Below are 10,174 nucleotides of genomic sequence, written 5' to 3'. Positions count from 1 at the left end.
TTGAACTACACACATCAAAATGTATGATCACCAATAAGTTTGTTGCTCGTTCCTTATGGCCTGTGAACGGTATTTCAGTCACTTCACTTTTCGGAGGAAAGTTGCAAGTGTCAGATGATTCAAAATCGAACGACTTCAAAATCCATCATAATGGAATTTTTCCATGCGGGTTTCTCTAATGTGACCAAATGCAGTGCCACACATGTGTGGTATTCTCATAGTCTCGTGACATTTAGTGTTAGCGTTATGGATGTATCATATTACTATCAATATTCATAACATACATCCCATCTTGGATGGAAGCATGACCCTTCATGTTATTCATAATACTTAACAACAATTGTTGGTTTTATGAACAACTCTTTTGCAACAAACATTATGCAATGGGCTAGAGTGTATGAAACTCTAAAATGAATTATGAAAGTAAACCCAGAGGTATTGTATTATTATCAATATTCATAACATACATCTCATTCATAATGAAAGTATGGCCCTTGTGTTATTCATAACATCGAACATAAAAAGTTATCTGATGAACAACCTTCTTGCAAGATACCTTATGCAATGGGCTAGAGTTTGTAAAAATCTAAATGAATTATGAAAATAAATACAGATGGCAATACACCGATGGAAGGTATAGTAACATTTACTATGTTCCCTATGTATACCTTAACCTCATTTCTGGCTAGTCTTTTTAGGCCATAGTAGCTCTTACATTGATTCGCAACAGAATGCAATCGAGCGGGTATCTTTGTGATTAACTCACAATACCCAAGAATTAGTGATTAATATGTTTAACCATAATTCCCAAGAACTATATCTTTGGCTAGCCTGCTATACATCAAAAACTTGTATGACACTCATACATGAGCTGGATATTCCAGTCATCTTTCTTTCTGCCTTTATACTTCTAATAGTTTAACTTTTAGTATTTATCCTACTGGCAAAAGAAGCACCCAACTTAAGAGTGGCGTTAGCCCCAAACTTACTATGCGTGTAAGTCATACTAACACCCTTTGGACACTTCCTTTCTCTTTAAGTTGTTGTTTTATTCACCTTTCATTATATGACAGGCGTTCTTCTGGATCCCTTTCCCAACAGTCAAATGCATAGTAAACACTTTTACTAATACTTGCAAACAAACATTGCTTTGTTTGTATCTGAAAATAATTTTTAGTTCCATGAATATCATATAACTATCCCAACTTTCGAAGTTTGGGTTTCATGGAAGCAAACATATTCCACTTGACCGTAACATAATTCTAGCTTTTGGATCGAAGGACGAGAGTCACATGATCCATAGTATTAGCGGGAGGATATGGAAAGCATGCGATAGGACAAAGTCCTTCTCGGAACTTTTGGGGACAATCCTCACATTACGTTACCAATCGTAAAGTTTTAACCAGATATTTAACAGCTATTCAATTTTAACAGGGAACGTGGAAACGCGAGCCATTATTGTACAACTACTTTGCAAGAAACACTTAGACAATGTTCATAATTAATTGCACTGAGAATTAAACATGTTAATTCAACAGTGCGCTCCCACTCAAATCAATATCTCTCATAATTAATTTTGAGTAATACAAGATCCAGCCTTCAATTCATCGCCATAGAATCATCATCTCATAACGAGAATTTTAATCGGTAGGCCAACTTGCCGATCACATCTCTATGTGACTCTTGCTCATCTTTCGATGTGTGTGTTCCGAGCTCAGGACGATCCTGCCATGAACGTCAAGACAACCAAGTGATCTTGCTGTGAAGTCTGACCTCACCCGCCTCACACTTCTCTAATCGTTCGTACCCATGCATCCATGGCGCACCCCGAAAAGATAGGTGCCGTGACGGTGCTACACTTGGGAGAACACTAACTACTTGATATTTCAGTGAGAGATCACCCTAATAAAAAGCAACTACCGTGTAATCAAGAAGGGTGCATCATAAGGGATAAACAACTCAGGCAATTCATAATAGCATGATATGGTATAGCCCTTTCTGACGAAGAAGTCTTTCATTTCTTCGTCTTTGGCATTCGCGTCACTGTTCACCTTCATGAAGATTGCCACCACCTTGTCGATGAACCAGATAATATTGCTATCTCTGTAGCTAATAAAATAAGTGCATTACTTAAGGTTGACACGCAGGTCATTAAAGTGATAATCATATGGCTCCAACCATCATGTCGAATCATGACACGCAGGTCATGTTAATTACATCATATAGTCATCTCATACATAATCAAATTGAATATGAGCATTGCTATACCACATCACATGCACATCCTGCAAAACCAAGTTAGACGCCTCTAACCGGTTTATGCAAAATTTTATTTTACGTGGCTTCTAAGGTTTTGACTTAAACCGCAGCTACCAACGTTTTATCATCAAGTATGATTATTCAAGTTGCTAGATTAACATCTCGGGGTGTATGAAACACGAGATAATTAAATCTCGAGCCCCATACTAAACTTCGTCATATGCGTGACCCCCGTGCAGATCATATCTGCAATGTCCTTTCATCTGCGAATTTCATCTTTCTTTTGACTACGGCAGAACCCAAAGAACTGATAGCACTTCCATGATCAATCAGGATCACGGATTGCAAGAACTTTGTCAAATTCCACCATGCTGTCTCGAGATTGAGCAAACGCAAATTCTAGGGAAGCAACAAGAATGCCGGGTAACAGATTTCATCTGTCACCCGCATAAATAATTTTCCGCAATAGATCTCATCTACTACCCAATTATATTATGCAATACCCATACATATCCATGTATTCTAGATCGAAACCTGCATCTACGCATAGCACGGCTCTTGATGCCACTATAGGGTAACGCAGTAGAAAACAAAATTTTTCCGACTTACACACCAGCCTAGGACCACTATGGAGACTGCATACATGGTTTGATCTTTTTCATTACCGACTCGTAGCGCAGTGGGAAGTAGAGTCGATGACGATCGGCGGTGCAGATCACCGCAGCTAGGATTTACAACCTCCCAACCGCAAGGATGTATACCTCATCTGCTCCTCAGACAGCCCTACGGGAGGCGGTCGAATAGCCCCCGGACGGTGTCGCGGACAGCCCTTCGGGAGGACCTTCGAAGCTCGAACGGTCACTCGGACAGCCCTTCGGGAGGACCATCGAAACTCGGACGGTCGCACGGACAGCCCTTCGGGAGGCACTCACGTACTAAGACCGAAACTACGATCTCTCTACAGATTTGCACACATACGGTGTCATCTATCCGGCAGGGCTTCCTGTCGGAACTAGTTCTTGTCGGAACCCAGACAGCCTTTCGGCTCTACGAAACTATTTCGCGGGAAGGGAGAGAGAAGCCAGATCATTGCATGGCACTTGTATGTGAGAAGGGATGAGGAGAATGGCAGCCCCTTCTCCTCCTTTTATAGGCCAAGGCAAGGGGTGGGGTGGTGGAGGAAATACCAAAACACCCATGCTACATGTCCCACATGAAGGGTGAAATGGTAACTCAAGTGGGGCACCAAGGGGACACCATGGAGGCACCCCCTTGGCCAGCCACAACCTTGTCCCCTCCCATGGGGGGCCCTCCAACAAGCCACCAACATGTCTCCTAGAAACATGGGTGCTCCCTAGACAAAAAGCCACCAAACATGTAACCCCCGATTCATGGGATCTTGTCCCCTCGTGCTGAGACAAGATGTTTTCCATGAAACAATTTTTTTTGAAAAATTTCGGAAGGTCCCAGAACATTTCTGGCACCCTCTAAAATTCTTCTGGGCATGATCCGAAACATTTCCGGTGTGGTGATTTTTATCAGCGAAAAGCAACAACGGCGGTTACGACAGCTCTGGAACATTTTCGGTTTTTCTCTCCGAAAATTCCCAAAAGTTCCCAGACCAATTCTGGGGCCCTCTAAGAATTTCCAGACGACTACCGAAACCATTTTGACCTAATAATATATTCCAAAACAACTTTTCAGTTTTACCGAAACTCTTTCGGTGTTCTCTCTCCAGAACTCTTCCGTTCTCTCCGAAACTTTTCCGGTGACTTTCTCTCAGACTCCCTGTCTAGTATTCAGCAGATAGATGACCCTTAAGCGTGTGACCCTATAGGTTTGGTGAAGTATATACATGACCTGGAACCCCTTCCGATCAATCATCAACATCGAAGCCATGGACACCCATATTGACCCCTATACCCACACGAATGAATATTCGAGTGAACCTCCAGTTGCCATGTGCTATTACTGTTGCTTCGTGATATGTTACAAATACCCGAGGTGAGATTTACTTGCATCCCCGTGGATCAACGACTTGTCCACTATGCTAGTTACCTCGTTACCGGTTTTGTTATCTTTTCTCATTTCCGTGTTGCGGCATCCCTGTGATCAAATCACATTGTGTCTGGCCAGAGAATGATGGATACCGTAACACCGAGAGGGCACGAGAATATCTCTCCATCGTCGGAGGAGCAAATCCCAATCTTGAGCTATCAAGTTACTTGACACACTTTTGCATGAACCCGTAAGCTGCCGTAATAGCCACCTATTTGCGGATGACGTTTAGCAAACCCCAAAGTTCATGAAGCAACTATGAAGAAACTCGATACTCTCAGGGTCTAAGGAATTATGCAAACGTTAACCATCTTTGTGTTATGTACCATTAACTTGTGACGAACGAATCTCATAGCATAACATCAATCCGGGTCGATTCAACACAAATGTATTCTTAACATTGTGCCCTCAAAGTTGCTGGCATAGACATGCCCATGACCGGGAAAACAGAATCATCATGCAACACTTGATCTAGTCTTAGAGGCCAGACTAGGAATACTTCTTATTGTTTATTATTCCAAACGTGCATATGAGTCTTCCTCCAAGCCTCGTGTTATTGCAGACTCGGGAACCATAGCAGTTATAGCATGGAACATAAACATAATTATGAAGTTGGAGATAAGTAATAGCATTTATTCTTGCCTCTAGGGCATATCTCCTACAGAATAGACAATGTGTATCTGGCTAGTTATGTTATATTACATTATGTAAGAAACATCTTCCAGAGAGAATAGTTCCTTTAAGGGTTCTTTTCCCTGGGTGTGCATGCATTTAATGTGCATGTCCAGACTGTGATTGAAAAAATCACAGAGTAAGTAACTTCTGGGGTTTCATAATGGAATGAATGCGGTAACATCTTTAATTTGCCGACCGAATATTCCCTTAAGAATGCTAGCTTTCGGCTTCACCTAGTCTGAGGTACACATCCGGATGACCCGGCAGTAACAATCGCAGAGGTGCTCCCTTTATGCCCTAGCCGAACAAACGGGAGCGTAGAGCATAAGCACAAGAGCCAGGCAACCCAGCTTGGCCAAAACTTAAGTCATATTGATGCATATAATGGCGAAGAAAAGGTACATATGGAAAAACGCAGATGTGGTGAGCTTGATGCTCAAAGGATAATAGCAAGCTCCTATACGAGAAGCCCCTAGGTATAAAGAACGTACATATGTAGAGATGTACGCATTAGGTAAGGACGGTCTAGCCGTACTAAAACCGTAAGGCTAAAGAGCAAAATGAAAAAATGATAAAAAACGAAAAGAGAGAAAAAATAACATTAATAACAGGAGGGAGGAGACGAACACAGAGTTCGGCGCTAGGCGTAAAATCATCGTAGTCTAGCCGCATTCCAGGGGTTCGGCTCTAGGTGATTGTCTGACGCATCACGCAGGCGGTACGTTCCTCCGGTGAAAACTTCCTCAATGATGAAGGGATCCTCCCACTTGGGCTTGAGTTTGTCCATTTTCTTCTCTGGCAGGCGTAGAACGAGTTCACCAACGTTATAAGTCTTGGCCCGCACTTCTCTTCTTTGATACTTGCGAGCATGCTATTGATAAAATGTGGAACGGGCTTTTGCGACATCGCACTCCTCCTCTAAGGCATCTAGGCTGTCCTGCCGATCAAGCTCGGCTGCTCTCTCTTCGTACATGCGCACTCGAGGTGAGTCATGAATAATATCGCAGGGTAACACTGCTTCTGCACCGTACACCATGAAGAAAGATGTATATCCAGTAGTGCGGTTGGGCGTGGTCCACAGCCCCCAGAGTACGGAGTCAAGTTCCTCCACCCAGTGCTTGTCTGATTCGTTCAAAGACCGCACTAGTCTAGGTTTGATGCCTCTCATAATAAGACCATTAGCCCGTTCGACTTGACCATTTGTCTGCGGGTGATAGACCGAGACGTAATCGAGCTTAATGCCTAGATTAGCACACCAGGTTTTCACTTCATCGGCTGTGAAATTAGAGCCATTGTCGGTGATTATGCTGTGCGGGACACCATAACGGTGTACCACGCCGGATATGAAATCTATCACTGGCCCCGCTTCAGCCATTTTGACTGGTTTGGCCTCTATTCACTTAGTGAATTTATCCACCATGACCAACAGATACGTTCTCTTATGGCTTCCTCCTTTAAGGGGTCCGACCATATCGAGTCCCCAGACCACAAAAGGCCAAGTGATGGGGATTGTTTGTAAGGCGGTGGGGGGCATATGGCTTTGGTTGACGAAGAGTTGGTGATACGTATCCATCGTATCTATAATTTTTGATTGTTCCAAGCCAATATTCTACAACTTTCATATACTTTTGGCAACTTTTTATACTATTTTTGGGGACTAACATATTGATCCAGTGCCCAGTGCCAGTTCCTGTTTGTTGCATGTTTTTTGTTTCACAGAAAATCCATATCAAACGGAGTCCAAACGGGATAAAAACGGACAGAGACTATTTTTAGAATATTTGGAAAATATGGGAAGAAAAATCCACGTGAGACAATTCCCGAGGGGGGCACGAGGCAGGGGGCGCGCCACTGACCCTCGTGGGCCCCTCATAAGGCAGTTGCTGCTATTCTTTTGCCGCAAGAAAGCTAATTTTCAGGAAAAAATCTCGGCGAAGATTTCAGTCCAATCGGAGTTACGGATCTCCATATATATACGAAATGATGAAAGGGTAGCCGAGGGGGAACGCAGAAACAGACAGAGACAGAGAGACAGATCCAATCTCGGAGGGGCTCTCGCCCCTCCCATGCCATAGAGACCATGGACCAGAGGGGAAACCCTTCTCCCATCTAGGGAGGAGGTCAAGGAAGAAGAAGAAGAAGAAGAAGAAGAAGAAGGGGCCCCCTCTCCCCTTCTCTTCCGGTGGCGCCGGAACGCTACCGTGGCCACCATCATCATCACCGCGATCTTCACCAACACCTCCGCCATCTTCACCAACATCTCCATCACCTTCCCCCCTCTATCTACAGCGGTCAACTCTCCCGCAACCCGCTGTACCCTCTACTTGAACATGGTGCTTTATGCTTCATATTATTATCCAGTGATGTGTTGCCATCCTATGATGTCTGAGTAGATTTTCGTTGTCCTATCGGTGGTTGATGAATTGCTATGATTGATTTAATTTGCTTATGGTTATGTTGCTGTCCTTTGGTGCTCATAATATGAGCGCGCGTGTGGATTAGACCATAGGGTTAGTTGTATGTTGATAGGACTATGTATTGGAGGGCAAGAGTGACAGAAGCTTCAACCTAGCATAGAAATTGATGCATACGGGGTTGAAGGGGGACCAATATATCTTAATGCTATGGTTGGGTTTTACCTTAATGAACGTTAGTAGTTGCAGATGCTTGCTAATAGTTCCAATCATAAGTGCATAGAATTCAAAGTCAGGGATGACATGCTAGCAGTGGCCTCTGCCACATAAAACTTGTTATCGGTCTGTAAAGTAGTCAATTGCTTAGGGACAATTTCGCAACTCCTACCACCACTTTTCCACACTCGCTGTATTTACTTTATTGTGTCTTTATCTAAACAGCCCCTACTTTTTATTTACGCTCTCTTTATTATCTTGCAAACCTATCCAAAAACACCTACAAAGTACTTCTAGTTTCATACTTGTTCTAGGTAAAGCGAACGTTAAGCGTACGTAGAGTTGTATCGGTGGTCGATAGAACTTGAGGGAATATTTTTTCTACCTTTAGCTTCTCGTTGGGTTTGACACTCTTACTTATCGATAGAGGCTCCAATTGATCCCCTATAATTGTGGGTTATCCAGACCTTTTTCTGGCGCCGTTGCCGGGGAGTCATAGCGTGGGGTGAATATTCTCGTGTGTGCTTGTTTTCTTTATCACTAAGTAATTTTTATTTGCTGTTCTAAGTTGTTCTCTATCTTTAGTTATGGATATGGAACACGAAATACCAAAAAAATAGGTTTACTTGCTACTCATAGAGATGGGGAACCTCCTAAAACCCTCGATGCTCATTATGTGAAAGATATCATGTACTACTTTGATAATCCTGAGAAAACCCCATTCAATTATATAACGGGAGACACGTTGGATCAACATGAATACTTTAGGGATTATCTCTTGACACAAACAGGGAAACTATTATGCGATCAAATTCATATGTTGCATTGGTATGCTCGGCAACTTTGCTTGAGATATGACTATACTTGTTGCTCTAGGATGAAGGCTCCACACCTTCCCTTTTCATGCAAATTTAATGATGATAAAACCTTGGCTTCTTATGCTAATGGTATATATGATTACTATGATGTGGAACAAATAGAAGAATTTGTTGCTTTTATGGGTGCTTATGAAATTGAATCTTTGTTTAAAGAGTGTGAATTTTTTGATGATTCAGTTTATAGACCTGAAAATTTAGCTATCCTTAAATATTGCTATGAGAATTATGAATTCAATGCCGATATTGATGCATTTATTGAGAAAGTCTCTGTTGTCCAAGAAGAGACTAATATTTTGCAGGAGTCTATGGAAGAAGAAATTGATGAAACTGTGAGCTCATTGAATGAAAAATATGATGAGGGGAGCGAAGAACAAAAGGAGGAAGAGCGGATTAGCTACCCGTGCCCACCTTCTAATGAGAGTAACTCCTCAACTCATACATTGTTTAATTTCCCTTCGTGCTTACCGAAGGATGATTGCTATGATGATTGTTATGATCCCGTTGATTCTCTAGAAATATCCCTTTTTGATGATGCTTGCTATGCTTGTGGCCAAGATGCAAATATAAATTATGCTCGTGGAGATGAAATTGCTATAGTCCCTTATGTTAAACATGAAATTGTTGCTATTGCACCCGCACATGAAAGTCCTATTATCCTTTTGGATTCCCTCGACTACACTATATCGGAGAAGTTTGCACTTATTAAGGGTTATATTGATGGGTTGCGTTGTACTATTACACATGATGATTTTGATGAATATAATATGCATGTGCTTTCTGCTCCTACTTGCAATTATTATGAGAGAGGAACTATATCTCCACCTCTCTATGTTTCCAATACGATAAAATTGCAAGAAATTGTTTATACTATGCATTGGCCTTTACTATGTGTGCATGAATTGTTCTTTGATGACATGCCGATGGATAGGAAGAGAGTTAGACTTCGTTGTTGCATGATATATGTTACTTTGTGCTCACTACTAAATTACAATTCATTGTTAATTAAAATTGGCTTTGATATACCTTGGGCTCCGGGTGGATTCATTACTTGAGGACTATATGCCTAGCTTAATGGCTTTAAAGAAAGCGCTACCAGGGAGACAACCCAGAAGTTTTAGAGAGTCATTTATTTATGTTATGTGCTTTTATAAAGTTTAAAATAAAAATAATGTGCCAAGGTTTGCCTTTAGGATGTTTAGTTTGCTTGTTGGTTTGTACGGTGCAGGACAGAAACTTTGGTTGTAGTGTGCGATTTTAAATTTTTTACTGGAACATCAAATGGTTCTGATTCTTTTTGCATTGTCTTTCTATACAATTTTTTTATTTTTATAATTTTGGTAGAATTTGTGGAGTACCATAAGTATGGTGAATGTTCAGATTATTACAGACTGTTCTGTTTTAGACAGATTCTGTTTTCGATGCATAGTTTGCTTGTTTTGATGAAACTATCGAATTATATCAGTGGATTAAGCCATGAAAAAGTTATAATACAGTAGCTATAATGCAAAAAACAAAATATGAATTGGTTTTCAACAGTACTTAGAGTATTGATTTGCTTTATTATACTAACGGATCTTACCGAGTTTTCTGTTGAAGTTTTGTGTGGATGAAGTGTTCGATGATCGAGAAGGTCTCGATATGAGAAGAAGGAAGAGAGGCAAGAGCTCAAGCTTG

Source organism: Triticum urartu, chromosome 7 (assembly GCF_003073215.2).
Source record: "Triticum urartu cultivar G1812 chromosome 7, Tu2.1, whole genome shotgun sequence".
In the NCBI taxonomy this organism is placed as follows: domain Eukaryota; kingdom Viridiplantae; phylum Streptophyta; class Magnoliopsida; order Poales; family Poaceae; genus Triticum; species Triticum urartu.
The sequence above is the reverse complement of the archived record's forward strand: the minus strand, read 5'-3'. Positions refer to the sequence as shown.